An 18,270-nucleotide genomic window follows, 5' to 3' on the forward strand; every position below is an offset into this window, starting at 1 on the left:
TCTTTGTTTTAATGTGATTTTACGTGTGCGCTGGTCAGAGCTCAATGTTTTTCACCACCATCTTGGGTGCCGGTCTAGTCTTCAGGAAGGGTATATTAGCTGGAGGCTGGCGCAACCACCATGCTGCCAGTCTTTCCCCAGGAATAAGGCGAGTGCAATCATGCCAATAAGGAACCAAGGCTCTACTATTTTAGAGACCAGCTGCTCCATATCTGTAAGCACTGTGGGCAGGGTAACAATGGTTCTCTACTGTGTGCAGAGCAGAGCCCAGGCACTCTGAGTGGTCATAGTGAAAATCCTGCTCACCTACATTGCAGTCTGCTTAATGCTAGATCGCTACTAAAACATAGGGAGGAGAATTGCTTACTTGTGGAATCGGGGGATTGGGATGCATTGTTCATATCAAACCTGGACGACCACTGATTCAGAGGTAGAATTGGCTACATCTTGCCCTCCTGGGTTCAAAGCCTTCCTTAAACCTTGCACTAACAAGAAGGGTGAGGAGTAGGAGTCATTAACAATGAAAGGTGGAAAATCTAGAGATTTGAGCTCTATGAATTATGTGGCCATGAACTCCTGGTTGTTGCTCTTAAAATTGAGAAAGGTAATGTATTTTCGGGCATCCTGTGCTACAGACCACCGGGACTCCCAAATACTCACGTTGAACCCCTAAAAGAAACCAACCCATTAAGGTGCTTGCTCATGCAAACATTTTCATTTTGGGGGACTTGAATCTCTGTACCGATATGGATTGTTAAGCCCCTTACAAAGAACTGCAGGGGAAATGGGAATCTTCTGTAAAGGATATCCTACCTCTGCACTGGACTGACCATGCCCTCACATCCTTTCACATATTTACGAAACAACTGTGTCGACCAGAGCAGTCTTTGGAACATCAAGAAAATGAAAGGCCTGGTACAAAATGAGTAAACCAAATACAAGATCTGCCCTCCACTTCCCTAACACTTTTGATCCTAAGAAATCAGTTGAGGATAACCATCTAGCTTGTGAGCAAGGGATTGTTGAAACTTTGGATAGACTAATTCCAGTTACTCAACTGAAAGCGCGCAGCAGACCATCTACTCCCTGGTACTGATGTAGTACTCTTCCCATGGGGGTAGGACTGCAGGTTTTCAGGTGGTGGTAGTACCATGTGTGGGAGATTAAGTCTTTCCCTCAATGGACAGAAACTGTTGGCCTAACCATCCGGCCAGCTAGCAGCACCTCACCCAAACCCAGAAAGTAAAGGTGATTTGTGACCGTCTAGAAAGCATGACACTCTGACTCCTCCAGGAAGTACCAGTTGGCAGATCTTGCCCCTTTCTCTCATTTGCACAAGTCTCATACATGCATAGGCAGGATAAGAGATGCAGGACAGTTTTCAATGTATTTACTGAAGAGACTGCATTCTGTGATAAAATATCTGGGCTGCTGATTGTGACCATTAGTGAGAAACCAATAAATAGTCCCATCATATTGTAATAAGCATATGTCTACAAATTCCTACCTACACTTCTAGCATCTACACAAGAGCATATCAGTGACTGTCTTTTCTGCCCATACTAGTCCCTGGAAGGAACTCCCAGCCCAATACCCGAGAATAGGGGTCTGCTCGTAGTCTCCTCAGTTGGCTATAGAGACAGGGCTGAGGTCATCAAAGTTACAATGAAGAGGTGCACAGCATAGAATAGGATGACTACTCTGACCGGACTAACACCTCTTTGGCCTGTGTGGTGTTTATATAATAAAACGTGGTGTGTTCTAAGAACAGGCCTGCCATAATAGTGTGTCTAAGTGTTGAAGGCTGGCTCTGCACTTTTATGGCATCAAAACTAGATAAACTGTCAGGAACAACCTGCAGCAGAGGCACATCATGAAATGTTGTGCAAAGAACTAATACCACTTTCTCAGAATAGCAGCTGATTAGGAAAATAAAACATCCTAGCTAAAAGGCAGTCATGCTAAAATGAATAAAAGGGAATAAATGAAATAAAAGCGTGTATATAGGTAAAAGGGCTTTGGCCTAGGCTAAAGTAAGTGTGCCTAAGCAAGGTGCTAAAATGAACCCACAGCAGTACAATGAACCACTAAGAGCTCAAATTGGCATGCAAGAAGTGTGAATGAAATGGCGCAGTGGCTGCTTCAAAGTAGACAAAAAGTGTCTTTAACTTCCGCTGGGTGATTATAACATAGGGGTCGGTAAAGCTAAGTAAGACTAATATGCCAGCAGCATTATTGCTGCCAATAATGGGGCGAAAAAGGTATTTGAAATTCTTTGGGAATTAACAGACCCGTATTGCTTAGAACAAGAAGTTACAGCCTCTCGGGAACTATGTGATAATTTGGCTGATTTATTTGATAAAACATCAGAAAGATTCTGGAGGACAGTAGCACATCTATTCACCCTGTTTTGAACAGTGTTGATAACTGAGAGACCATGTCCAGGGTTACTGATGATCAGAGTTCCGCTGAACTATCCGAGTCTAGGGCCAATATGACACTAATGGGTACAGACTTCGATGATAGTCATAACTCTAGGCTCAATACCTTTGACACTATTTCGGAGGAGAGCTTCCTAGATATTGCTGGGTCTACCACCTCTGGATCTCCTACCTCCAAGGATATGGATAAAGCAGGAAGATGATCTTGCTCCCCCCCACACTGCAGGTGTGTAACCAATCCTTGCAGGTAGGTAGGGTTACCCCAAATGTGAGAGAAAGAAATTGTCCCCCCCCCCCCCCTTTTTTTAAGATACTGGCTGACCCCACGGTTTTGAGTAACCATAGACCCATTTCACTCCTTCCCTTTCCAGTGAAGATTTTGAAGCAATATGTGAGCAGAAGCTTATCTCAATATCTGGATTCCCAGTCCCTTCTTGAGCATGAGCAATTTGGTTTTCAACATGGACATGGCACTGAGTCAGCCCTACTTGTAGCTTTGGATGAGCTATGGATGCGGTTAGACAGCGGGCAGTCGACAATCCTGATCAACCTCAACTTGTCGGCCTCCTTTGTCACAGTAGATTATAAAATCCTGCTTTCCAGGCTGACCTAAATCGGTGTGGGAGGTACAGCACTAAGGTGGCTGGAGTCCTACTTATTGGACAGGTATCAGGCGGTCTCTCTGCCCTCCCTACAGCTCTGCTTTCAAAATGTTGCAACAGGGAGTACATAGGGCTCTGCACTCAGCCCGATTTTATTTAACATCTATAGGAGTAAGCACAACAGTAGTGTGGTTAATTATGCTGATGACACCCAGTTGATTTTGTCCCTCAGTTATAGTCAAGAGGAGGCAGTAACTATGTTCTAGAACGGTATTCTGGGAATTGTCATCAGGGTGAATGTAAATTCATTAAAACTCAACGGGGACAAAACCGAGTTCTGTGCTCTTTGGCAAGCAAGATTCCTATGACTCTCCCCTCCAATTTTTGGCCCATCAAACCCGGTGATGAGCTACTGGAATCTGACATGATTAATTACTTGGCGGTTCACCTTTGACAGCAAGTTATCTTTTGGAGAATAACGTCACAAAAGTAGCAGGCACATCCTTTGCATTATTACCAAGTCTTAGAAAGGTGCTACCACTGCTGCCCACTTAAGCTAAATCACTTGCAGTGTGTAGCATCAAACTCAGTAGATTGGACTACTGTAATTCCTTGCTGCTTTGGGCCCCAAAGTATCTATCAAATAGACTGTGTAGTGTCCAAGTGGCTGCAACAAAATGTGCCTTAAACCTAGCAGATCAACTGCTTCTGTTACCTTGAAACAACTGCACTGGTTGCCTTTAAAGCAGAGGATTATGTTTAAAGCTATGTACACTATGTTCAAGAAACTAAAGGGTACTGGCCCAGTACTCCACACAAAAAAGACTGAAGGAATATACCCTGGGACAACATCTCTGCTCCATTACTGCAAACTTGGTCTGCATCAATACGTTTTGGAAGGCAAGACAAGGGGGCTGGGCCTTCTCATTCAATGCCGCCCAGCTTTGGAACAACTCTAAGATTTGCAAAAGCCCTGTTACAATTTAGGAAAGCTGTAAAGACATGGCTCCCCCCTAATATATCTGGTATGTATTTTTCTGGGTGGTTATACGTTAGAAGCGCTACTTTCCCACTCGCCTCAGTGCCTGGATACTAGTTTGGTAACCGTTCTGCTCTACAAATGGAATAAATAAATAAAATACAGTGGAAAACTGTATGGTGGTGGCCAGCTCCTTTGTTGATTTCCTTGTGGTTCTGTACTTTAAGGTCCTTGTGGTTGATATCTGTCTGTGATCTCATTTGAATTAGTTTTCTTCAGAGGAACTACTATTCTGTCTTCCTTAGTTTTCTTTTGATTAAGAGTATACTATTTGAGTAGAAAACCTACTGAGGTCTTTTTAGAATGTTTATTTTTGACTGGGTCAGGAAATCTTTGTATTCTGAGACGACCTTGTGAACTTCTTCTAAATTTTACTTGAGGATTGTGATGCTCACTTAAGTTTTTAAAACATTTTCACTCATTTTGATTTTAGGAAGTATGGCACCTGACATTGTTTTGCAATCTTTGATTAACACTAACCAGTCACATGTACACTTCCATGCTAATGACCAAACTCGCCTAAGATCCTTATCTTCTAAAAAAATATATATTTTTCAGCAGTGGTTGTGAAGGTAGGAACTTACTGTCTTTCTAGCATGAACACATCAATGAGATTAGCAATAGAGATCCTCTCATCTCCCTGAGGAATGCCCCTGGCGAGTTTTCTGACACTAAGAATGGGCAGAAACATGTTGTCAAAATAAAGGATGGAGGGTACATTGTACCCCAATACATCTGGTGATCTGTTGAGACACTTTTTATTATACCTAAGGTTCCACCAGATAAAGGATATACCTGTGGTATACGTTAAAGTATTTTCTTCTTTAGGAACTGGATACCTGCTTTATCTAGGTAACTAACGGTTCTTAAGACCTTCCCCATAAACTGAGTTTAAATCCACCCAGGTAGTTTTATTTTACCATGATGGGATAAGGTGGTCAGTGATGAAGCATGACACTTTACATGGGTGAGACCACCTCATCCAAATATATTTTTACGCAACAGGAGTCTTGAACCTAGGATAAATAATAGGGGTTATGGAAATTCACCTCCTACTAATAAATCGCACTTGTGTTAAGATGTTCTCCTTTTCCAGGTTCCCTAGCAAGAGAACTAGGGGCCGAAGTGGCAGTGTCACCCGTGATAGCATTTATGTGAGATAGCACCTTGCCCCAAAACACTTGTGTGTGTACACGCCCAAAAAACATGAAATATTCATCATTCCCTGAAGCTCTTCCAACAAAAGTCTGACTCTTCCAACCCCCACCTCCACCACCGAAGATCACCATGAGCCTATATGGGGTTAGGTAACAGCACGGAGAAAATGTATTCAAACTTATCACATGATGTGTGCAAACAGAAGAATTTATATTTCTCCTCCAAATTTTATCCATTTAATCTTATGGGATTTTCCACTGGAAGAAATATTTGTGTTTTGTTTGAGGGATTGCAAACATCTATAAAGCCTCAATATGCCTTTACACTGTATGCTGCTCGTTATGAGAGATTCTAATTGCATTTGGTCTCTAGCCCCCTCCCTCCTTTGGAGCTGCTCTCGAGGCCCAGTGTCAAAACTGCTAGAGACAGAAATCCTTAGATCTGGTGGGACAAAGTGCTCCTGAAGGGCCTTTGTGTGACAACAGCTCACCATCCTCAAATACAGAAGATAGTGACTATTAAGCTTGGAGTAAAGTCAGAGTTGGAGGTGATGGGAGTCATTAAGGAGAGGAAAGAGGCTGCGCCCTTCTTATGGGAGACCTATTGCCAATAATCAAGCAGAATTGACGAGGACTAGAGTAGATCGTGGCTCAAATGTGGTTTCTCAGGGAAAGCCATTGCATGCACGACAGTGGAATGCTGGAGTAGTGTTGTTAGAGTTGAATCAAAGGCTTACCATCTGGATTACAGTTCTAGTCTAGAAAAAGCTGAAGCTGTGCTGCTTGTTTTTATATATGTCCCTACCTCTGGAAAATCCAAGCCCCCTTTTGCCGTGGGACGGAACAGCGTTGTCTGCACTACCCTGTATTTTTTGTTTTGCCAGATGAGGTTCTATCATTTCTTTTGGATGTGTCGGAATCTTTGCAGGAATGAGAAGTGGCAGGCTCTGGGTGACGTAAAGCAAATGTGGAATAAAGTTCATTTTCAAACTTGTTATGCGCCTAATCCATGAAGTCTCGAATTTACCCCAGCAATACGTCTCCTTAAATAGTATGCACAGAAGGGGGAATGTTGCAATCGTACAAATTCTTGGGTTTTGCAGGGAGAACTAGCATAGATATTTAATGGAGGTCATTGCTCAGGCCCGCCCTCATCACCAATATCTTCATCTGTTGACAGGTGTCTGCTAAACCCCATTCCCCTAATTGCTCTTATGTGATCTTAAACTCTGAAACCTGTCCAGTTCTGATTGGCGAGCTCAGAGACTGTGCTCTGGGTCACTTTTGAAGCAAATAATGTCATCTGTGAGAAGTGTGACTATGTTCAACCCCACCTACCCCTACTCCCCTTATCTCAGGGTTCTGTAGAATCATTTGGGCAAGAGACACCATTGTAAGCACAACGTGAGGTGATGGCAGCATCCGCATCTAGTACTCTGAAATGGGGATTGACGGAGACTATTCACCATTGATTTTAATTTTTAGTTAGTGTTTTGATACAGGGCTTGAATATATGCTTTTGTGTGTGCTTCCATGGCAATTCTGTAAGGAAGTTTGACCAGGAAGGGCCTGTGCACCCTGTCAAAGGCCTTCTCCGCATCAAGCGAGAGAAGTACTTCTGGTTGTGGAGTTATATCTGAGGCTTCTATGAAATCATAGGCCATATCCGAGGCTTCTATGAGATCATATGCCAGCCTGGTATTACCCCTGGTGTGCGGTCCTTTAATAAATCCAGATAACTGTGCCCCATTCAGTCTGGGCCACATTAAATGAAGATACTAGGCTAGTAAAAATGCATAGACTTTTACATTGCAATTCAAGATAATGTGATAAGATACATATTCTGTGCTATCCTTGTCCGGCTTAAGTTGTAGGGAGAGGTGTGAGGGCAGCATAGCCTCCAACACAATCCTTGAGGTAAAAAAAACTAATGCCTAGCTCAGTGGGATCGACCAATAGAGTGGAAAATGTTTTATACAGGGAGGCTAGAAAACCATCTGGCTCATGGCTTTTGTTGTTGGGCATGGCCTTAATTGTATCCCCCCCACTTCCTCTGTTATCGGTTTCGCAAAGTGACCGCAAGATTGGGGTGATGGGGGGGGGGAGTAGTCCCACAAGTAGTCATCTTGCATTTGAGAATCTAGTTCTAGAGAAGAGGATGTAGTAAAATGATATGAAGATGTTCGAATGCTACTCATGGAGGTAGACTTACTCCCGTTTTGCACAACATTTTTATTGTAATTTCATTGTGTTTTTTTTTTTTTTTCTTTTTTTGTAAAACCATACAACTCACACATTGGGCACAGTCACATAATATGTAGTAGGGAAATACTACAGAGCATTGTGTCTTTAAACATAAACCCTACATCATAAAGCATCAAACACACAGATGTAATTTTAAACAACTTTGCAAGACAAGCCCCACGTAGTCCGTCTCCCCCGTATTCAGCTAACGTCACTGCTAAAGGGGAATTTTTCTATGGCCACAGACCATGGCTGGGGCAGGCAGGGTTCTAACCTAATACTCCTGAGGTCTGCTGTGATTATGGATTTTGAGTTATTTCAATTTATAAGCCAAGTAACATCAACTTTTTTACCATTTTCATAGTAATTGGGCTTATTGTATAGCAACCTTTTGGCAGCCTCCTTCATGTACATTTGATACAGCTCCCCCCTAATTCAGTGCAGTTTTTAGGTTGTCTGGAATATTTCCCCTTGTTTGTTGTTGTTCAACCTGGGTGAGTTAGACCTTTAGGCAGTTTGATAAGTTGCTCGAAAGTAGCCAAACGGGAAATTAGTTCCTCTTGAATTACTGCTTTTGCCGCATCCGGCAGGGTGGCTGATGTTACCTTCCCAATATTTTCTATTTGAATGTACCTCTTAAAAAGCTCTTTTGTGTTTGTGTGAGACGTCAGTGTGTTTTTGGGATCGGGGCATGATCCAAAAAGGACCTAATGTCTATTGATGAATCAAGCATCTTAAATTTGAGCTCTTGGAAAGCAAGAAGTTGTTTATGGGGAGTATAACTTGTGAACACTGTGAAGAGTGTGCAGTCCTTCTCTTGGTTATGTTGGTGCCTTTAGATGTTGAACAAATCCGTCAAACCCTGTTCCAGTGCCGGTGGGAGAGCTGAAGATGGGAGGGTCTGGCAGGACCTATCAAATTGGTGTTGAAGGACTGTGGTGAAGTCACTTACTGGTATCAAACCTCAATGTGGAACTGAGATAACTTAAAGAACAGGGAGCGGGAGAAGGCATGTTTATTCTTTCTAGGACCATACATCGAGTGGATTGTGTTGGGCGGCTGTCTTGGTGTTCCTCTAATTCACACAACTCACCCCTGTTTTGTCTGATTTTTGGCTTGCTAGAATAAAGTTTAGACCGTTCCGAAGGAGGATGTCCACCTGCCTGGATTTGGTTGTATTTTTGGAATTAAATTATGTGGTGAAACTAGTAAGCTCTTAGATGGTGGATATCATTGTGCACTAAATGGGTCGCCTGTAACAGGACCACGTCTCTTTCCTGTGTAGTCATTGGAGTATTGCTTTGAGTTTTACTAGAGAATCAAAGCCTGGGCATTTAGCAAGACCATTGTAAATGACATCATCTTTGTTGTGAGAGGTGGACACCTGAAAGAAGCTGATTAAATGAATCCTCTGCTGTTAGTGGTGGTATGTGCACTTAATGCTAGTAATTTTCGGGCACCTGGAAATGTATACCCTGTCTTGGATAGTACTGTTGGACGGCAGGGCCCTCTCCGCATATAGATAGAATAGCCACATTATGGTATGTTTAGGATCCCTTAGCACGAAAGCAAGTATTGTTAGGGTTGAAATCTTCTCCATGACTCCCATAGTCATGTTGACAAAGAGGTGAACAAAGATTAACATTAATAGTCTCTAAGTGAGAGTTGAGACAACTTTTGCAGCGAATGCCATATCCCCCCACCCCCGCTGTCCTGTTGCAAAAGCAGCTTAAATGAGCCATAGCTGGTGTTCAGGAGAACCTCAAACGGTCAGTCACCCCTCTTGGTGTTTTTGTTTAAGCGTCCCTGGGATGGTCCTTTCTCGTTGAAGAGAGGGCAATCTTCCTTCTCTGGTTGCTGGTGCCAGAACCGCTCTTCCCTACATGACTTTAAAGACTGAGGAAGTTGACAGTCTTTATTTAACCAGTGATAAACAATGGACTGACCCAAAGTTCACAGTAAGTATGAGATTTATTCATCAGTTCTTTTGTAACCTGCATACTGTATCGATGAGACCCAAAAAAAGGGTACAGATGTTTATCAAGAGCAAAGGTATGTGCCAGTCTTTGAAGCAGTATGTACTTCCATCCAGCAGTTCACTGGGCATTGGAGGTAACAAAAGGCCAACTAAATGGCTTAGGACACTACATTCACAACAGATTTTGGACATCCACACGTTGGCGGGGACTGTGGGATCTTGTGATTGGTGCGAGGACAAGGCTGAGACTAGGCCAAAGATAATCAAGATAATGCCTGTGGATTGCCTTGGTAACATAAAAACTTTATTTGAAATTCCTTTGGCTTATGAGGAATGTATATTTGACCATGTGACTTAGCATACTGGAGTATGGATACCCAAAATTGTTTGATTAGGGATATCCAGAACACAAAGGTAAAGTTCACTTAATGGGTTATGGATTCTTAGAGGTAGCCGGATATGGTTTACACATCTAAAGAATGAAGGTAAATGGTACTGGATGGGTTATGATTACCAAGATACAGTTATAATGATGCTAATACAGGATCAAATTCTGATTGCGTAGACACTATTAGATGCAGCTCTTGCTACCACAGGTTAACCTGGATTTGCCAGTGTTTAATGGTTGCAATCTTGCGCCCAGTCGCTATAAAAGAGCTTTGGGAATGTATTTCTTCCTTTTTTCCAAGATGTTTTTTATTTATTTTATTTGTATTTTTTTTAAAGGAAGCAGTGTTTTCACTCTTGGCATACAGCATGACTAAAGCATTCAAAATGCACATATGCTTAAACTTGTTTTAATAGCATCATGAAGGGGTTAAAGATAGGGTTACAGATGTTTTATTTGCATGGGGAGTTAGTATTTAAAAAAAACCTTGGTCGGATGTACGAAGTAAGCAATACAGGACCCTAAATAGAGGCTAAACAATATAGATTGGGACTTTTCCGCTGTTGACTTGGCCCAGGCGTGTACCACTCTTACGGTTATAGTTTACATCTTCTTCAAACCTTGGGGACTTCGTTGTGAGTATTGAGAATATGAAATTGGACCTGGTTTGCTTTGGGCATTCTGTTCTAACTATTGTGGAAGAATTTGTAAGCTCTGTGCTTTTGGATCTACGATATACATTGTCGATAAGCCTTGAAAAAGTCCTTGATAGGACGAAACGCGTGTCGGCTGAAGTTCATATTGCTTGGCTGAGGTCTTGCCCAAGTTGGAACATCTGTGATCTAAAAAATGTCTTCTGTGGAATGTACATGTTTTTTATAAGGTTTGTGTTTTGTATCTGTATTGGATTGTATATTCATAAGTATGTGTATTTATAAATAAATTATGATCTATATATTATGTTTGTGGTTATCAACTGTCTGGGGTAACTAACACTCAGACACTCATGCGATTGATTTTGAATTGGATTTCCTTATATCTTTATATGATTTGATGGTATCTCTTGTCTCTTATGATCATAGGTTTTACAAGGAAATTATGGTGTGCTCCACTATTTTTTTGTTTTTGTGATTAACTGGTTTTGCTCTGTTGATTCCAGTACGTACATGTTGGCAGCAGATGTACTTTAGTGTTTGAGCACCAATTACGTATATAATATTTATTGAAAACTAAAGGGATGTGTAGCTAATTGTAGTCATTGTTGCCTTTTGTGTTTTTTTTTTTTTTTTAAGCAAAACTTTCATTCTGATTGGATTATAAATATGCCGTGTGAGGATGCTAGAGCGAAAGGAGGATTCTGTCATTTCGGTGATTGAGCTAGGCTGGGTCTCGCCATCTGTTATGTGAATCTAGCATTTGATGGCAGTAAACTCCTGCCACTTGCAGTCAGTCATGCTTACTAGCTGTAGCAGTACCAACTTGTTGTGTGGCTGCACCAGCGATTATCTGGGGACTACAGTGTACTAGATGGCTCGATTTGTAGTGTAAAGCGTGAATCTAGATAGACCAGTCGTGGAGACTATTAAGGATAATAACAAGATGGAAATTTTGCAGGCTTGGGAAGCTGATTTTTTTTTTTTTTTTTTTTAAACCACATTGTAATTCCTACAAGGATGTGCTACATTATGAAGCAGTCACTAGTACACTTTTCATATCTTGAAGGGCTGTCATTGTGCGGCACCCCTTCCAGTAATTTAAATATTGGAAAAAAATGAGACCATTCATTTAAAGTCAGTAAGCACATGCATTAAAAGTTACTCTCTTAAATTCCATTGTTTGTATATTTTGTTTTCTTTATTGGATAAGTGCAGCAAAGTTCATTATAGTATAGATGCCATTTATACAGAAAGCTTGATATAAAAAGTCAGAATTTGAATCTGCTTTATAAATCAGATTTGGTCCAATGTTAAATGCTTCCTTCTTTGGGTTCATCACAACTGCACTATTTAGGTAAGAATAGATTTGTCTGTGTTAATTGAAAGTAGTGATGGAGTCCCTAAACATTTCACGTCTTCAGTAATGTGTGTAATAACTCTTTTTGTAAGAAATTCAAATGAGTTCGGGGGTAAGTACCCGCCTCAAGTAATAATCTCAGTCCTTGTCGGGGTGAACCACTATGGTTCCTAAATAAACCTGAGCTCAGCCCCTTGGTAGTTATGGCACAGAACAAACAAGCTTACATTACAGGCAATGTGTAAAGTATTTATGCAGTACTAAAACAGTAATAAAGTTGAAATACAAAATAATAAATATCCCCAATGTAGAAACATATAGTAAAATTGAGCAAACAAAATGTCACAAATCCATAAATAGGAACCAGAGATATGATTTTTTTTTTTAAGTTCTGAGTAGAAATAGCACCAAAAATCACTAAGTGCTGATGATAGTAGTCAATGGTTGTGGCAAAACAGGACCTAGGCACAATTTGATGGGACTTCGATGGAGTGCGGGTCAGATACACTAACCAGGTTCGTCCTGGTCAAAAATGTTATCTTCTGACTTTAGTCCCATAAGACTAAAGCCACCCCAGAAGAACTCTTCTAAAGCCCCCAGGACCTGAGGAGAGGGATCTAAAGACTTGCAGCGTGGCAGACAGGAGACCATCATAAAGGTCTAGTGCAGGTCCGATTGCTACTGGTCAGCGGGGTAGTTGCAGGACTCTTATAGCTTGTTGTGTCTCTGTAGCTTTAAAAAGAGATTAGTCAATGACCATTGGAGTCCAGCTCCTTGTTATGGGTTCAGGAGGGAGAGTAGGTCCAGCCTTCTAGTTTATCCTCAAGTCTGACAGCTGGTTTAGTCCTCTTCCATAGGCCCAGGAGTGTTCTGAAGTGGGTGTTAAGAGGTGCCATCTATATGCTGGCACAAACTAGTGGGAATGATCCATGGAGCTGTTCGAACCAATGGGGCAAAGGTTCCCAGGGCTAATCCTACCCACTTTGGGCATTTTGAAGAACTCTTTGGCTACACTAAACTGGCTCTCTGAGGGCTAGACGTGTGTGTGGAGAGTGTACTATTGTAGTCCTAGTGTACTCTGGTAGAATACCAGAAACTGGATATGCAGGTATTGTTTTGGTATTCCGCCTTCCCCCTTTGAAGTACACCCCAAATGTTTTCCCATTCTTTCCTGAGCACTTTCTTTGCCTAGTGCTTTCACTGGTGTTTATGGAGTATTCCGCGTTGGGCTCTAAAGTGTAATCAAACTTGAATTCCATTTGTTCAATGGTGTCCAGAGTGAAAGGATGTTGAACTTTATATCTTGAGCCCTTCTCCACACAAAAAGTGGATAATCTCGTATTAGGAGCTAGGTTAGTGTCAGCAACACACCACCTATGAACATGAGAAGCCAGACAGCTGAGCACTGAAAGAGGGCAGCACACTGCTTGGCATAAGAAAAACGGTTCGCCTAAATGCATTATGATAATAGTGCATGAATATAGTCACTCCGATTTATTCAAAAGTTGACTAGTGTTTGCAATAGGGTGGTACATCCAGTGCTTGTGTCTTTGGACCCCTTTTTCTGGGTTGTTTTGTCAGTCTATGGCTGCTCCTTACCGCTCAGGTAAAGTACCACTGCTTGGATTTTGTAGATGCAGGTATGCTCTGATGTGGTATTTAACCAGAGAGGCAATTCCCAAGCCAGCCTATCACTCTCTGCTGATAACATAGAAAAATCCAGAAGCATGTGTACAAGCACAGGCTTCGCCAGCACGTGGTGGATTCCACTGACGTTCAATGAACCAGAGTCTTCTCTGATGTCTGTGAATGAGTGAGACTTGTGTAAGTCTTCAGATTCAGGTCCCTTACCTGCATTAGTGCGACATCTCTGAGGCCTGCAGTACTGAAGTGGCCGCCAGAGTACACTGATGGAAGCCAATGACCGTTGTAATATACCCAGAGTTTTGTTGTCTAACGCATGGAAAGCAAATGTAATCCCTTTCTTCAGGTTGTAGTGCCTCGCTCCTCACCGGAGGCAGACAACCGGGATGGGACACAGACTCTGTGAAAGAAAATGTGAAACTGCCACAACTAGTCCCGCCAGACACTTAATTTCTGTGAGGGGGTGGTGGTATGAAATAGAATGGCTACTCTGGTGGACTCACTTGTAAAACCTGTATGAAAAACTTGTGAAACCCTTACTCTGGTCTGGAAAGGGTAGTGGTCACCTTCAGTTGCGTCTCTTGGGGCATTACCATATCAAGGCCCATTTAACGTGCTTCTTTCAGAACTGCCCCAGGTGAGTTGCCAAAGTTGGACCCCAGTCCCTTGGAGGGTCCAATTCGTTAGTCTGGCGTGAAGCCATGTGGTGGGGTAGTCTGCAACGGAGTCGCCATTTGAGTAGCTTTCAGGCCTATGTAGTGAGAAAGTATTGGACAGTGTAAAAATAATTTGAAAACAAAAAGTATCTGTTGTGGATATTAGTAGGGGCAGCTCCCAACCAGCCATTGCAAAGCATAGCATTAACACAGACCATAGTCCACAGGCCCGTGGAGTCAGTCCAACAAGGGTACTTAGTTTATGGGTCATTGAGCAAGTTGGTTGCATGGTCTACGGTCAGGGGCTGGACCGCAGTGCCCAGTCCACCCAGGGTTGCCTCTGCTGAGTAATGCTGTTGTTTGTTTCTCAGGCTTCAACGTGGTGTTTGCAGGCAAGCTCAGGGGGTCCGCTGGTTGCTAGATGTTACTTACTGTCAGCAGTCCAACTCTACAAGTCCCAAGCACTCCTCGATCCAGTACCACGGACTTTCTAGAGAGTGAAAGAATAAAGTTTTGTCTGCATACAGGGCCTTAGGTCTGGCAGGGAAGAGCAACATATATTGTATTTGCATAGCTTTTAGTTTTTGCTTGACGCTGAGGAAAGGTGGTGCTGCTGCTGCACCGGCAGAATGTAATTGGAGAACAGCATGATTTTTTGAAGAGTCGAGGGAGGGTGCCCATAGGAAGCCCAGATAATTGTGTACCTGTCTGCACAGGTGAAGACGTGTGTGATTATATGGTGTGGTGGAGACCACCCCTCCACCCCCCTGCGGCCAGGGATCTAGGGACCTGTGGGCATTCTCCACCAGGAAGCACTAGGGTAACTCTTCCGCTGGTATCCAGGACCTCACATGTTGAGTGATGAAGAGTGTGGAGTTGAGCCATCTCCGCTCCCTCCCTCCGCTCCCCACCAGGTGGATACTATTGTGCATTCTTTAGCCAGCCCTCCAATGTGCAGACAGTTTTCTGAAATTGTGTGACATTTTCCCAAAGTGTGTTAAAGTGTGCTCTGATTTGGAGATACCGCTTTCGACTTTGCTGACTTTATTCTTTGTTACGTAGGTCCTGGTGGAGGAGTGGCAAGTCAACGCTGAAACACCCACCCCATTTTCCCTCTAAAGATTTTCTAGATGCTTGGTGGTTTGCTGGATATTGAGCTAGATCAGGTGAATCTGCCTCGGGCCGAGTGGGTTTTGTAAATTTGTTGATGTGGCCGTGACAAGCCTGTGATAGCTGTTTATCTTTTCCCTTAGTTTGGATGGAAGTGACAAATGGCAGGTACTAATACACTCTCCCAGCGCCAACCAGGCCACAGCCTCCAGCCCTGGGCCATGTCAGCCAACCACAGTGTCACCCCGGGATGAGAAGCACAGATTCTCAATGTGTGTCTTTGAGTAGCCTTTTGGGTCGACCGTGCCAGATGTGCAACCTGTGGGGGGAGGCCGATACTACATCTCAATTGCTGCCCAGAAGCTCCCCAAGCAGTGGGTCTACATTCCATCCCCATGGGACCAAGCCAAGGCTAAAAGCAGTCTGGGGCCACAGCTCACTCTCTTCCTAGCACAGGCCAAGGTAGTGGGCCGCTAGGAACACCATAAGGCCCTCTAGAGGAGGGAGTCCCCGGGTCTGAGACCTGCAGCCACAGCTGGCCAAGCCATGTTGTCATGGTGGTCCTGGCCTGGTTCGATGGTCAAGGCCCCAGCGGAAGCCCAACAGTTAGCCAGATTTGGCTGTCTGCAACTGTGTATCCGGTAGTCCCATTGGCGAGCAGGTGTCTCCACCATCCCCAACAGTGCATCAAAGGCTGCCATAGCAGCCTACAGCCAGATTCTTCTGTTTTGGCCCTATAATGATATGAAGCATCATTAGTGCCATCACAGATACAACTCCCTTACGTGCAGCTAGAACATGTTATGAGCAACATTGACCTCACACCATAGCATAGTTCACATTAACAACCAAGCACAGATACATATGGGAAACCCTCATTGCACAGATATATATCACTGTGTTCAATATGTATATAACTGTTCAGGAAAAGCCAAGTTACTCCAGATACTCTGTCCCAAAGTTAATGCCCTACTACAGACATCTTTTATCTGTATCAAACCCCTCAGTCACCAAACCTACATTGAGGAATGAAGTTGATATGAGCAGAAAAATGGCTACTGTTAACAGTGTTTAGTCTATTTCGAGAGTTTACTCAGTACCACACTGAGTGCCGAAAGTGAAACTCATGAGAAATACACCACTGAGAATTAAAAAGAATCTACTAGGAACAGTGTGCATTCAATGCAACACTTGTCCAAAGAGGCAGTATTCGCTTAAAATAACCAAAGTCTGAAGGTCCTAAAAATTACACTACCTGCAGCCTTCATACCGTGGTGAAATTTAGTCCATCTTCTGAAGCAAAAGAAGCACATGTACATAGGTTAGTACCTGGTGCACACAGTCTTCTATGTTAGATAGATATTGTTATGCTGTGACTATTCTGTCTAATACCTCAAGGCTGCATACATTACTTATTATGTAGCACATGTTACTTGTGTGAGACAGTGAAACAAGCTGAACACAAGTCCTCAACTGTCACCTGTACAGATATTTATAATGCGACTCAATACACCTACACACCTGTGATGCAGTTGGAGCACATGTTGTTTTGTAAGCACTTACATCCAGTAGCTGGACACATGCTGTACAAAATTAGGTAGTAAAGTAAAATAGTAGCTACTCACCACTATGTAAACTATAAAACAAACATGCTCATTAGATGTCATCAGTGATGTCATCACATAGGTGGGGTGGGGCTAAAATAGGTTCTCTCTTAGGATACGTGACTACAAGGGTTTCCCCCTTAACCCCTCCATGGGGCCCTTCATTAATATTATTTAAGGTAAGAAATATTTTGACACAGATGTATGTGACCAGCATGCATTACCCCTGTCACAAGTTTTTCAGTGTGCATACCTTCAAATACCACATTTGGGATGGAATGGAAACGCACACTTTCTGTGTTTAGATGTGTCAGTTGTACTTATTTTCATGTTGTCTCTATAATATGTCCTGTCTTAGTGCAATTATGATTGGTGTTTTATGTTTACATAGCTCGCAGGTCCTCCGATAATCGCAGACTCAACAATACCCACCCAAGTATTGAATGAGTGCTGCTGGTGGCTGAATGATTGTTTAAATAAATAGGAGTCAGAAAAGGGGGGATCTATGGCCTGGAGAAACCCTGGGACCCCTTTAGGAGCCACTTAATTGGCGAAAACATGTTGACCCTTTCCGATGAAGGCCTACTAGAAAGTCCAACTCATCAATACAATTTTTAATCATCGCTTAGGCTCACCTGTACTAAAGATGAAATTCAAGTGGGTAGGGCATAGCAATTTTGAAGCTCTTTCTAGATCTTGGTTCCACTGTCTACCACCATGAAGTACTCCCCGCATGCATAGGGAACTCATTGTCCACTAGACTTGTCTCTGGTGAATGTGGCATGGCCAATGATGAAGCATGACACCCAGTGGGGGGGGGAGGTGAGGCCATGCCTTCCATGTTTTTTGTAAATTCCAATTAGTCCTCCACATATTGTGAAACAGTATGCTTATAGATCTCCCAAAGAATGACTATTTCCCCGTAGGTTAGTCATTGTGCTAGTCACTAGCTATTTTTGTGTTGTCATGGTTAAGGTCCACCCACACAGGCGGCTGGTGCAGTGTTTCAGTCGAGAAAAGTGTTGGAATGCAAGGTGATAAGACTGTTTCCATTAGCTGGAAGTGCCCAAATTTCTTGTCACATAAATATGGCAAAAAATGCCTTTTTGACTAATAATGTGATGTTTGCAGGGTATTCTGGGAAAGTGAATGTGCTAAGATCTATTCAAGCTACACCATCCTGTATTCTCCTTTTAGAGATGCCTAGGGTTGTATGGATTCTCAAGTTGTTGGTTGACCCAGAACCCAAATAGTTCAGCCATTCACCGTGGCAAGTGCGACGAAATTGGAATTCACCCCTCTGTTAACCTGTTTGTCTGAACTGCTTCCAAAGGAGCACATATTTCCTCTCACTTGCCATGGGAATGGGGATGCTCTAGGCCACAGGGAGGGAG

At 42.9% G+C, this 18,270-nt stretch overlaps 1 protein-coding gene across 2 annotated transcripts in view; it reads left to right on the forward strand.

Moving 5' to 3' along the window:
- WRNIP1 (WRN helicase interacting protein 1) overlaps window positions 1-18,270 on the forward strand; it is a 441,396-nt gene that overhangs the window by 72,182 nt on the left and 350,944 nt on the right. The gene's annotated exons all lie outside the window — the stretch shown is intronic.

This window comes from Pleurodeles waltl, chromosome 2_1, assembly GCF_031143425.1.
Source record: "Pleurodeles waltl isolate 20211129_DDA chromosome 2_1, aPleWal1.hap1.20221129, whole genome shotgun sequence".
Lineage (NCBI taxonomy): Eukaryota > Metazoa > Chordata > Amphibia > Caudata > Salamandridae > Pleurodeles > Pleurodeles waltl.